Below are 14282 nucleotides of genomic sequence, written 5' to 3'. Positions count from 1 at the left end.
CGCCAAGAGAACGGAGTAACTAAAAACATAGTTCCTGTTACTCATGTACCGGCCAGTTCAACCTAACCTTTATACAAAAATAATTCCCTAAACTCTTTCAAAAATTCAATGAAATTTGTTTAGAAAGTATTTTTCTCATTTTCTGTGTATTTCTCTGAGTGAAGCAAAAAAGTTATAAATTTACAGTTTCGGACTATCTAGTTTGCCACCCAACTGTGACTACCCTAGTAGTTTTATCTTAGTTATTTATGGTTTGGAATAGCATTGCTTGTTCAAATTCCACACCGAGTCTTCATCACAAACGGATCCGCCGCAAAAACAACAAAGATAAAGCAGTAATTGCCTGATTGAGTTTAATGGTATTTGCTGTTGTTGTTGCTGATAATTGTGGTAGTAGTGAAATGTCAGACGATTCGACAATTACTCGCATGAGCGGAAACTAAATTATATCCGGACAATTTTGTACCACTTTCGAAAAAGATGGATATTCAGACATATAAATGCATAAATTTGTTGTGTGCACTTATGTACCCATTAGAAAAAATTTAAAGAGCCTAATCTTATAAGGCATTACTAAGTAGCGGCAGTTGAGCAAGCGAGTTGATGCGGTGCTAAGCAAATACGCTATTGTAACGAATTTAGGGAAATCCTGGTTATTGTGCACCTTCTGCAAACGTTCGAATCGCTAAATTGTCGAATAAATCACTCCAATACTTAGTATTGCAAGCTGGTCTTTATTTAGATTACTTTGAGAGTAGTACTTCACAATTATACTTCACAACCAATAGCGTGTTTAAATCAAAACTGATCCGTTATTACTCAGCTTGCGCTGCTTTTATACTCTCCGTGTCTCGTCCGCATATTTCTCCAAATGTCTAGATGTTTCACCTTCTAGAACTCTTGTAGCTCATGCTTGGTTAGGAACCATATACGTGTATATTTGTAGTTTATAGCCATATGCATGTGTATGTGTGAGTAACTACTTCGGCTGATGACTACATGTGTGTGTGTGAGAGATATCTCTTCGTCGCCTTCTACAAAAGTGTTGCTAGCTTTAATGTGGACATGTATATAAGAGTGGCTGCTTCATGTTTTTATTTTTGCGTGATTATTTACTATAAGCCTAGTGATGTCAACATTCGCCACACTATTCTTTAAAATGAGGATGGCCACGCAAGGTTTTTTTGGATCCGTATGTCTCCCAACAACGTCGGTTTTGTTCAGGCTGACTCCCAACAACAACCCAATGGAGCAAGACAACACATAAAATAATGACAGCATAATTTAAAATTCAAATCAAATCGATCAACATTCACTCACTGCTGGTCAGCCTGCACCTGCTGCTGCACTTCATCGTTTTGTTGTTTCATAAATCCGTATGAAACCAATTTTGTTCGAGTTATTTTTTGCCATTCCGAAAAGGAAGTCGTTGTAGTTGATTTCCTGCTACTTTCTGTTTATTATATAAAAATTATGAACGTTTACTTTAATCTATAGCTGAACCCTATCCAGCATTAACAGATTAAGACCACTAAAGTGGCAATATTGAATTACTGGTTAAAAGTAAATGAAATAAGGTTAAACCACTCGTTACAATAATATATTTAATTTAAAGTTAACTAAACAGATACAATTATGTAAGTCAAATAACCCCGTCACATACTTGAAAGTAAATATTTACTACAATTTGGCCTAATTTCCTCACTTAAAACGGGGCTCGTCGTGTGCAGCTGAGCATAAGCAAATCAAAAAAAGGTTACGTATACGCCCCGCCCCACACCTGCTTGCTTAGCAGAACATACATACATGCGTACATACCTACGCAGCATCAACGTTTGTATGTTTTTACACATCTCAAACGTTGTTGCTTACAAACGAACTTTCAACCTCAATCAGCAATTTCAACACCTCATGCGGTGTCTGTGTTTAGTATTCATACATACATACATATATATGTATAGCTAAAGTATTATTATGTAGTGGCAGCTGCGCAAAATTCATCTTAGTAATTTATTGTCCATGATTTGGGTGGTAAACAGTTCAAGAAACAAAACAAAAACTTAAACGGAAACACTCGAAACTATTATGCCATGGAGAATTATGAGCGTCACTTATTTTGTGGTTTAACTTAAGCAATTATACATACATACATATTGTGACGAATATTAGTATCACTAAGCGATACTACCATCACTAAGCCTATACTAAGTAGCCACTCGCAACTACGTAAACAAATCAACCATCATCTACACACTTACATACAAGGCAACGGAGAGATACTCATAAACACATGTAATCATCAGGCGATGTAGTACTCACATATACAGACACATATGCCTATGCGAGAGACTATTAACTACAAATACACACGCAAAATCTGGTAACCAAGTAGAAGATTCTAGAAGGAGATACGTCTAGACATTTGGAGAAATATGCGGACCAGGCAACAGAGAGTATAAAAGCAGAGCAAGCTGAGTAGTCAGTAATCAGTTTGATTTAAACACGCAAATAGTTGTGAAGTATAAGGCTATTGTGAAGTACTCTCAAAATAGTCTAATAAAGACCATTTTGCATTACTGAATATTGGAGTTATTTCTTCAACAGTTTAGCGATTCCATCAAAATACGCTCTTAGGTAAGGTAAGGTTAGCTTGACTTGGCTGGTCCGTGAGAACCTCACATTGACTGAATGAATCCATAGTGTTACCAGAAGCTTGCTCACGGATCAAACTGAAAAACCCCTATTAGACCTCAGGACCTATGTTATAAAATTGTCCGTTCTCTACAAAACGTGCTCTATCGTTTCCTTCTCCTAACCGCACTTTCTATATCTGCTATCACTGACAAGTCCTAATTTAAAAACATATGACGCCAGAAGGCGTCCAATCAGAATATCAATCATAAGCCTACAATGTTCGATTTACACATGATCTTTGATCACCCACTTGGTTCCACGCTTTTCCTGCTTTTTCGATATGAGCAACTTTTGCCTTTTTTTAATCTGATTGGAACGTCTACGGTACAAGCTTTGAGCGATGAGCCGTGTTTAACTAGCTCATGCGCTATTTCATTTCCGTCTACTTTCATATGTCCAAGGACCCAATATAGATGTATATTTCTCCCTATCGCAATTCTTTCGAGGAACTGCTTATACTCTAGCATACTTTTAGATGATGTGCTATGCGAGATTATTGGCTGATTGGCTGTCGAAGTAAAAATTTACGCGGTTGCAGTTTCAGCTATCTTTCTCCAGTGTTTCTACTACTTAAGTCATAACTACTACTTTCGCCTGGTTTGTTACTTTCCGGTTTTGCGCAGTATATCGCAGACGTATATCACCTATTCTGCCATTTGAGTGTCCTTACGTCCATATTCAAGCTCTATTGCGGTTCTGAAATACCCATCGAAGCTTAGGTAGGGAACCAAGTACTCTGTCCGTCGAATATACTATATGGCCGTATGGATTTCGCTCTTGGAGATCTTTAACAAATCCCTGTACTCGTTCCTGCAGGCTTCACTTTCCGCGACCTTTGCCAGCTTGAACATTTCCTCCACTCCCGGGAGAAAAAGCTTTGAAGACATATACAAGGTATAATTGAAACAGCTGTTGCCTTATACATCCTGATGTCACCTGTTCTCTAAGAAAACTCGGCTCCTTGCTTCACCATGGCGACTTTTCTTTTCCTCTAAATTTCCCTAGGGGACAAGCTCATCTTTGTGTTGTCTCAGTTTTGTTTCTAAATGTTTCTGCAATTCGCTCCGTTCCATTGTCCTAGGGTTTCTTAAGATTACTCCCTTCTCTACCCTCTTTAAGCGGATGTCGAAGCTGATATATGCCGAGAAGGTTGGCCATTTAAGGACACTCTAGTCATACCTTGATATAAAGTGTGGATGAAAAAGGGGGCGCAAAATTTTCAACTTGCCTATTTATAAAGATTATAGGAAATATGAAATGTGTCGTATGTTCTTTGGTTTAGACATGCTTTTTTGTAGCCTTTAACTTTTAACTAAAGCAAAATGTTATGATACATGAATAATTGCATGCAGCAAAGTGCATGTTTAGGTTGCTCATAGAGGCGTAGACACCCAAGTTAGTCAAGTGTACTGAGACAAACATATGCATTAGGGTGGGTCCATTTGCCTGAACGAAAGTTAACCGATATCGCGCCATCGATTTTTCGATAGGATTTGGGCTCAGGAAAAAAAGTTCCACTGCGCATACCCAAAAAAATAATTTTCGAGCCTGCGAAATTAAATTTTTTTGACTTTTTTCAACTTTGATTTTTAAGGTTTTTTTCATGACCTACTAAACAAATTTTCATATGTATGTATACCCTGTCCGACCCAAAAAAAAATTTTTTTTTTTTTTCAAATTACTGTTATCGACAACGTTTTTAGCTACATGACAATTTTACAATCAAATGAAAATTTTTTTAGTAGGTCATGAAAAAAACCTTAAAAATCAAAGTCGAAAAAGTCAAAAAACTGACATTTCGCAGGTTCGAAATTTATTTTTTTGGGTATGCGTAGTGGCAGTTTTTTCCTGAGCCCAAATCCTATCGAAAAATCGATGGCGCGATATCGGTTAATAAATCGACCCAGTCTAATATGCATACTCGTTAGAGCGGGTCAAATTGTATGGATGGATTTTTTCCCATCAGGAGTATAGCAAAAACGTAATCTATAGATGATTCTAAGAAAAATTGCTGAAGACACCATAGCTATAAGTCCGATTTCGAGGTCCCGACTTTTGCAAAATAGATACATATTTTGCATTTGAATGTAGGGTTTAGCCAAAAAATCTTCATAGCTACTGATAGAATTATAGGAAAAATATCATATTGCGCTTACCTTAAAGGTATTTTACGTACATTTCAGAATCTGTATTAATATCTATAGTGTTTTTGAATTTTGGTAGAGATATCAGACTTAAATTATGAGAAATTAGCCTAAAATTAACTTTTAACTACTATATTATCATTTTTAACAAATTTCTTATGGAACATTTTTTTTCTTTACAGCTAAAATAAGTTCATAACATTTCCAACAACTTTCATTCAGACAGTTTTTCTTTTTTCGAACTCGTTTTTGTAGAAAAAATTTTTCAAAATAAAACCTATATTTTCAAGTAATAAACAAAAAAACATTGGTTAATTCGTTGTAGTTCTATAATTAGAACAAAAGCAACAACAGCTAGTTTCTTTGAAACCGCCTTACCAACGCATAACTTTACCACATAATGCCATACGAAGTATGGAGTGTGAATAAAGAAAATATGCAAAGAAGGCAATTGGGATAAGGTTTACAACAACTAAGGCATGACGTGGCTGAATGGGTTTGTAACACTTCAACCATCGTAGGAGTGCAGGTTCAAATCCCTCTCCCGAGAGAAAAGGCTTTGAAGAGATTTACAAAGTATAATCGAAGCAGCTCTCGCCTTGTCCGTCCTGATGTCACTTTGTTTAAATTTTTCCCAAATTATTAAATAAATTATAAATTAAAAAATTAATTCAAATAAATGTTTTCATACATTTAAAGCAATAAGGGTGATCCCCGCTTAAAACTCATTAAAAACACAATTTTTATAATTTTAATGTAATTTATTTAAAAAAATTATTTTTTTACTTAGAATTGACCATTTTAACTTATTTTTCAAAATAAAAGTAATATTATGTTATTATTTTTTCAAATCTTTTTTGCTCTCCATTCGGGGTTGTTTTTCACGACTTTCTGCTGTAACAGCCATAGCACGTTGAGGTTTTTTTTTCTATAACACGTTTGGAAACAGATGTTAACAACTGTACACATCTTTCTGTTCCTTGTATATACTTACTAACTTAATTGGCGCTTAACCGTCTAAACGGTTATGGCCGTCCAACAAGGCGCGCCAGTCGCTCCTTCGCTCCGCCAACCGGCGCCAATTGGTCACACCAAGGGCGTTTAAATCGTTTCCCACCTGGTCCTTCCAACGGAGTGGGGGCCGCCCTCTACCTCTGCTTCCATAGGCGGGTTCCGATAGAAACACTTTCTTGGCCGGAGCATCATCTTTCATTCGCATAACATGGCCTAGCCAGCGCAGCCGCTGCGTTTTAATTCGCTGGACTATGTTGATGTCTGCGTATAGCTCGTACAGCTCATCATTAAATCTTCTTCGGTACTCGCCATCGCCAACGCGTAGAGGTCCATAAATCTTTCGAAGAACTTTTCTCTCGAACACTCCCAAAGCCGCTTCATCTGCTGTTGTCATGGTCCATGCTTCTGCCCCATATAGCAGGACGGGTACGATAAGTGACTTGATGATTTTCGTTCGCCGAGAGAGGACTTTACTTTTCAATTGCCTACCTAGTCCAAAGTAGCATTTATTGGCAAAATTGATTCTTCGCTGGATTTCAGTGCTGATGTTGTTGCTAGTGTTGATGCTGGTTCCCAAATAAACGAAGTCTTTTACTATTTCGAAATTATGGCTGCCAACAGTAGCGTGGTTGCCAAGACGCATATGCGCTGACTCTTTGCTCGATGACAGCAGGTACTTCGTTTTGTCCTCATTCACCATCAAACCCATCTTTACCGCTTCTTTTTCCAGTTTGGAGTAAGCAGAGCTAACAGCGCGGGTGTTTAGGCCGATGATATCAATGTCATCAGCATATGCCAGTAATTGCACGCTTTTAAGTATATTGTTCCAGAGCGGTTAAGTTCTGCAGCTAGTATAATTTTCTTCAGCATCAAATTAAAGAAATCGCACGATAGGGGGTCACCCTGTCTGAAACCTCGTTTAGTTTCGAACGGCTCGGAGAGGTCCTTCCCAATTCTGACTGAGCTGATGGTGTTGCTCAACGTCATTTTGCACAGCCGTATAAGTTTTGCGGGGAAACCAAATTCAGACATAGCGGCATATAGGCAGCTCCTTTTCGTGCTGTCGAAGGCGGCTTTAAAGTCGACGAAGAGGTGATGTGTGTCGATTATTTTTTCACGGGGTTTTTTCAAAGATTTGGCGCATTGTGAAAATCTGGTCGGTGGTAGATTTACCAGGTCTGAAGCCGCACTGATAAGGTCCAATCAGCCGGTTCACGGTGGGCTTCAATCTTTCGCACAATACACTTGAAGGGACCTTATATGCGATATTGAGAAGGCTGATTCCACGATAGTTGGTGCATTTTGCAGTATCCGCCTTCTTGTGGACTGGGCAAAGAACACTTAGATTCCAACCGTCGGGCATGCACTCTTCCGCCCATATTTTGCTAAGAAGCTGCTGCATGCGCCTTACCAACTCCTCTCCGCCGTACTTGAATAGCTCCGCAGGCAATCCATCAGCGCCCACGGCCTTGTTGTTTTTCAATCTGGTTATTGCTATCCTAACTTCGTCATAATCGGGCGGGGGACATATATTCCATCATCATCGATTGCGGGATCGGGTTCTTCATCTCTGCGCGGTGAATTGGAAAAGGCGTCTCGCTTCCTTTTTCAACTCACGATAGCGTTCACACACTCCTCTTGTCGCGCTCGCTTTTAACGTAGCCCTGTAGGCAGCGTCTTTTCTTTCAGTTGCAACGCGGTATTCTTCATCGTACCAGTTGTTTTTTCGTGGTCGCCGGTAACCAATTTTTTCCTCGGCGGCAGTACGAAGCGCTTTGGAAATATGCTCTCACTGCTCCTGTATTCCTTCAGGATGAGTTGTGCTCTCAGAGAGCAGGTGTGAGAGTCGAGTTGCGAAATCATTGGCAGTATGTTGTGATTGAAGCTTTTCGACGTCTAGCTTCCCTTGTGTTTTTTGTTCCTTGGTTTTAGCTGCGTTGAAGCGGGTGCGTATTTTGGCTGCAACGAGATAATGGTCCGAGTCGATGTTAGGTCCTCGGATCGTGCGCACATCTAAAACACTGGAGGCATGCCGTCCGTCTATCACAACGTGATCGATCTGATTGCGAGTATTTCGATCAGGAGACAGCCATGTAGCTTGATGTATTTTTTATGCATGAACCTCGTGCTGGATATGACCATGTTTCGAGCACCGGCAAAGTCAATCAGCCTCAGTCCTTTAGGAGGAGTTTCATTGTGTAGGCTGAACTTTCCGACTGTAGGGCCAAAAACACCTTCTTTGCCCACCCTGGCGTTAAAGTCAACAAGCACGACTTTTATATCGTGACGGGGGCAGCGTTCGTATGTGTGTTCCAATTGTTCATAAAAAGTGTCTTTCACCTCATCGTCTTTCTCCTCTATGGGCGCATGGGCGCAGATGAATGATATATTAAAACATTTTGCTTTTATTCGGAGTGTGAACGTCAGAACTTGGCGACAAAGTCTCTCTCCCACCACGAATCCGACACCGAAACTGCGCTTATTCGTACGGCACCTCCAATATATGTCACAATTTTTGATCTTCTTTCTTCCTTGCTTCGTCCAACACATTTCTTGGATGGCGGTGATGCCAGACTTTGCTTTGACGAGGACATCAACCAGCCGGGCATCTGCACCAATCCCATTCAGGGAGCGGACGTTCCAGGTGCATGCCTCTATTCATTGTCCTTCAAACGTTTGCCATGGTCGTCATCAATAGAGAGTGTATTTATCCGAGGCTCGTTGTTATATTTCATTGGAGTATGGTTTTACGTGGCGGGCCCCAAGCCTAGCGCACAACCCGCTCAGCGGGGGTGAAAATATTAATTGGCACGTTTATATAGCGAGCCGCTTGCTCCAAGACAGACGCCCGCTTGCAGCCGCACCTAGAGGTGTACAGACGCTGCCGATGAGATCTCCCCGGGCAGCCCTTAAACCGATTATGTCAGAGTGGCCTAGCCAGGTTGTCGCCTTCTCACATTAGCTCACCGCTGAACGGTTCCTCGTATATGCATTGGAATATTAGGATCATCTAGTGTTGGCGCATCATAATCTAAGAATTGTACCTAACTAACCAAAGCAAGCGGTGTATTACGTCTATATATAACAACTAATACACCTTAGCTGTAAAGAAAAAAATTTCCATAAGAAATTGATATGATAATATAGTAGTTAAAAGTTCACTTTAGGCTAATTTCTCATAATTTAAGCCTGATATCTCTACTAAAATTCAAAGACACTTAGATATTAATACAGATTCTGAAATGTACGTAAAATACCTTTAAAGTAAGCCCAATATAATATTTTTCCTATAATTCTATCAGAAGCTATGAAGATTTGTCCAAACCCATTCATATGGCAAAATAACTATTTTGCAAAAGTCGGCGACTCGAAATCGGACTTAGAGCTATGGTGTTTTCAGCAATTTTTCTTAGAATCATCTGTAGGTTGCGTTTTTGCTATATTCCGATGGAAAAAAAAATTTTACCCGCTCTAATATGAATACTCGTATATATACAAACATATTATTTGCATTAACACATAATCTAGGTAGTGTCATGTATTTTACTAGCATTGAAGTAGCGCAAAAGTGCGGCAGCATAAAAAATAAAAATACAATACAAACATTTATCATACGAAAGGCCTTGACCCGAAAATATGTAGGTTAAGTGTAGTACCGCGTTTCTGCAACTAAAATAGCTGAATTTTTTCTCAGATATTTTTCTAAATGCGACTGTTAATGTGGTAGACACGCGCACCGATACATATGTACAATTAATTTACATATATTCATACGATGCCATTAAGTAGACAGTAGCAAGTCGTAAAGAGCGCAAGAAATATGTTTGTGTTTAGGAAGAAAAGAAAATTACATAAATATATGGTCGTAAGTGTGCACCTGCTTGCGCCAATAAATACAAAGTACTTTTATGTCTGGAAGCGCAATATTCTAAATACGCACTGCTAAAAATCCAATGTTAGTAAGTTCTGTTGGAGCGCGCCTGTAAATATTCCACACAATTTGGATTAAAAACATACAGATATACTCAATTGTGTATAAAAGGAATAGCATTAAAAAAGGCAATGCTTAGAGACAATTTTCAAAGCTTGCCGCGGGGCTGAGTTGATGGAGGCAGCTGCCTTTGCACCGGTATAAAATATGAATGATGAGGATTTCGAGCTCAAAACTCAGCTCCCGAAAAGCTAGCTGATGTAGAAGTGAAATTTAGAAATATCTCTAACAAAAAAGTTGTATAAAGCAATATGAGCCGGTCTTGACTATTAAATACATTGCCAATTATGCCAATTTGAATTTCATCCCATCAAATCGCCATACAATATGTATGCAGAGTTCGGATTAGCACAGAATTGCATATTGCGATCATAGAAACCACAGACCAAGTTACAAAGTTCCTATATAAAAAAGTATTTAGTTTATTCCTACTAAAAACTGAAAAAAGGACAAAACGAATCTGCTGACATCAAGCAAAGAGTCGGCGCATTTCTTTCATGGCAACGACGTCACTGTTGGCAGCCATAATTTCGAAATAGTAGAAGATTTCGTTTATATAGTAGCGAGCCGGACCCGTGAGCATCTTGCGCAACAAATATAAAAGTCGCATATCAAATATCAACAGAAATCGCTGCCATCTTGCGAATGTTAGCAACTGCCGGTAATGCAGTGTTAGTTCTAATCAAATATTCACAATAGTGCCATAGTACAAATAGATTTCTTTGTGTGGTCACAATCGTTTATTTTTAACAATTTATTTTTATTTTAATAAAATATAGCTAAACAAAAGTACTACGAATAATAATGCCCAAAGCTCGAATAGAACGAATCCCCACCTTTACAACCAAAACTTTATTTATAGATTTGGATTTCAAATAAGAGCGAAAAAGGGACCTTTACATAAAAACTGCAATTAGCAATAATATATAAGATTAGAATTAACAAAAAAACCAACACCAGTCTTGCAATCCAGCGAAGAATCACTCTTGCCGACCAATGCTACTTTGAACTGAGTTGGTAATTGAAAAAAGTTAAATCCACTCTCGGCAAACGAAAATTATGCTCTACAACTCACGTATCGTACCCGTCGTGCTACATGGTGCAGAAGTATTAACCATGACAACATAAAATGAGATGGCTCTGAGATTGTTTGAGAGAAAAGTTCTTCAAACGATGTTTAGGCCTCTACGTGTCGACGCCGGCGTGTGCTGAAGAAGATTTGATGATGAGCTGTACGAGCTTTATGCAGACACCCACATAGTTATGTGAATGAAAGATACCTGCATATGGAAGCAGAGGAAGAGGGCGGCCCCAACTCCGCTGGAAGGAACAGATGGAAAACGATTTAAATTCGATTAATGCTACCAATTAAAAATGAAAAAAAGCTCATCAGTTGAAGGACCGTATATCATAATTTTTGAAGAATAAAGGATAGTAGAGGAATGGAGAGATTAAAAACTAAAGCTGAAATCGGAACCGCAGCCGACTTTTTACCGAAGTGGTAACGTCTTGCTATCGATAGCTACCGTTATCGACGAGTTATCGGTTTGTTATCGGCGAGCTATCGGTTTATAAAAGACGTGTTGTCGACTGTTATCATGCCTAAAACTATGCAAACTAAGTTCGAAAGTTTGAGTATGAAAATTTAAATTATTTGTATAGTTTTTTTTCTTTTTTCTTGGGAAACTAAATTCGTTATGGAAGGTTACTCTGCTAAAACTCTGTGTATAGAGAGTCTTTCATCAATAAACCCAGGGTAATGAAACCTTACGTGTTCTAAGTTTTCTAACTCGGTGGGAAAGTGTGGACAGAAAGGATCGTCCTCTCCTCCGATAGGCAATTGCTATTCGTATAGCAGTAATTCGGTAAGCTGATAGTAGATCTTTTGTGGTGGGGCTTTGAATTTACTTGATTATTTCCTATGGTGAGCACTAATTCATCCACAGTTCGCTTTGAGATTACCGATACCACTTCTGTCTTAGTGCTAAGCATATCCAGCCTCATATTCGTCAGCCATTGTTTTATTCTTCCAACGGCGTCATTACATAATGCGTGGACTTAATCCAGTTTCTCGGCCAGTGCTACGACGACAATATCATCTGCACAGCCGAAAATTTCGCGACTCCAGAAAGGTCGATTTGTAGCACACCGGCATACATCGCATTCCATAGCGTTGGCGCCAGAAAAGATCCCTGAAGGATGCGGCCGGTGATGTTGCGCTCTCTTGGTCCCTCATCCATATGAAACAGGAGCACTCTGTCGCATTTTTCATATCTAACTAAGGTAATAAATGCACAGAGCTTCCTTTTAGTTTAACCTCCGGTTATGGCTTCACGGGTTATATTGACAACTGTTTGTATTGCATCTATTGTGGATCTTAATTTTCGAAATCTAAACTGACGCTCTCTAATATCACGCTCGAGAATCATTCTTCTCGAGTCCAACAAACAAAGCGTCCTGTCGGGCTTCGGCAAAAGGATCAGTCATTGACATCTCCATAATTAAATACCGAACCGAGCATGCAGTTTTCTAGCCCAAGCTATAAGTTCTTCAAAATTCCCATTATTTTTTATATTAAAACACTTCTAGAATTTTAGAATTTTTCGAAAAGGTTTTTGAATTTAATTTGAATTTTAATTCATACAATTAGTTAAAAATGTTTGCTGTAAACACAAATGTACATATGTTTGTCAAAATACAATCCGCGAAATTCTAACAACGATTTTCTTTGCTCACAAAACAAAAAAAACGTTTGTTCCCAAGGTCATGAAGGGTAAAATACACCTCAATTTTAACGGTATCACTAAATGAACTAAAAAAAAATTTTTTTTCGTTTTCTTTTACACAACTTTATTACAGGAAGTAAAAACGACCTAGAAAGCATTCACAGCAGGCTGACTGAGCTTTAGACAGTAACGCAAGGCAACGCAGCGAACAAAAACCAGCACACCGAACACTCGCCCCACTCTACTTTGATACTTCAGCGATGCGATATTTACTCGCGCTCAGAACGCGACAGGATTTAAGCGCGCGAAATTTGTTTGCTAAATAAAATTTATTGAAAATAGTAAATGTTATGATAGAAGTAACGTATAGATAGTCACAAGGGCTGTTCTCCTCTCATTAGGTTAAACTTTTTGCTGTTGAACTAAATACGAAATTAAAATGTGAATCGGAAAAGAGATGATATGAACATAATAGATACACTCATGGAAAGAAGTATTGGCACAAGAACTTTTTGCAGTTTTCACCAAGTTTTGCTTAAGCAAAATAATTTTCGCATTTTTTTTTATAAAAACATGTACAAATATATAATAAAATCAATATAAACTTTAGTACAAGATCTTACGCAAAATTCGGAAATATTCGTAAAATTTTACGTTCCACAGTTTGTTTGGAGGAAAATGCTCAACTCACCTGATAAAAAAAATTGACAAAAATCAAGAAATTTGTTTAAGGATTAAAATTAACCAGAGGTGCTCAACCCCTATACACTTGTAGCACTTTTGTTTTTGTTTTGCCCTGACTCATAGGTACAGATACAAATTCACACTGCAAATATAAAAAAAATTTCATAGCATAATTTCGAATCATATGAAAATGCTCGAATTTCTTATGAAAGTGCCAAGAAAAAGCACTCCCGTATGAAGCTCAGGCACTTGCGTATGATGACACAAATTTACACTAACAATTTGACAACTAAAAATTATTCAAAAATATGATAGCACTGAAAAAAATGTGTAATCAAAATTGATTAATAAAAAAAATTTAAATAGATAACTGACCGCAGAGTTGAAATATATGGGGCATATGAACAAAGAATATAAGCAAAACTGTACCAAAAAGAAGAGGAGCCTATTCTGACTTCATATGATAATAGTTAATTATCCTTAAAGGAAGTCAGTAACTAGTGATACAAATTTCTGGTTCGGAACTAGCCTAGAGTTCCACATAAGTACTATTTTGTTAGTAGCTATATTTGCAATTATAAAATCGACAGTTTGGATTTTTATATTTCATATTTAACATATATTTAAAAAAATAAAATTAAAATAATCTTCGATCGCTACATGAACCCGCTGTAATCTTTCAAATTCCTTTTAAGGCAGGGCTTATATGACCATAATCAAGAAAAATAAAAAAATAAAAATCCGACCACCCGTTTTTTAGATATGTGTTGGTCGAAAAATCGACCGCTGGCCGAAAATGGTCTAGTATGCAAAAAAAAAAACACTCTTTTTTGTAAAAAATTTAGCACACAAAGTCAATTTATTTCATTTTTTTCAAGTAAAAGTATTTTTTGATGTGATATTGATAGATACATCAGCTTAAAAATGTTTATGATAATCATCAAAACATTTAGTATGTAAATAAAAATTGCATTTTTTGCAAGTAAAAATAGTGTGTTTTTGCATAACTTACATTGCCGATATTTGTTT

At 37.9% G+C, this 14282-nt stretch overlaps 2 protein-coding genes across 3 annotated transcripts in view; both read left to right on the top strand.

Annotated features, from left to right (window-relative positions):
• The window catches only part of eIF4EHP (eukaryotic translation initiation factor 4E homologous protein), a 354760-nt gene that overhangs the window by 325242 nt on the left and 15236 nt on the right, over positions 1 to 14282 (top strand). The window lies entirely within an intron of this gene.
• The window catches only part of Syx1A (Syntaxin 1A), a 334751-nt gene that overhangs the window by 312776 nt on the left and 7693 nt on the right, over positions 1 to 14282 (top strand). Inside the window, exon 5 of one of the 2 annotated variants that reach the window (XR_010949049.1) lies at positions 12703 to 13940. The exons of the other annotated variant lie outside the window; for it this stretch is intronic. The gene's annotated coding sequence lies outside the window, so the exon portion shown is untranslated. Of the gene's footprint in view, positions 1 to 12702; positions 13941 to 14282 lie in introns of those variants that run through there. 2 annotated transcript variants of the gene reach the window in all.

Source organism: Eurosta solidaginis, chromosome 1 (genome assembly GCF_040869045.1).
Source record: "Eurosta solidaginis isolate ZX-2024a chromosome 1, ASM4086904v1, whole genome shotgun sequence".
NCBI lineage: Eukaryota > Metazoa > Arthropoda > Insecta > Diptera > Tephritidae > Eurosta > Eurosta solidaginis.
The sequence above is the reverse complement of the archived record's forward strand: the minus strand, read 5'-3'. Positions and strand labels throughout refer to the sequence as shown.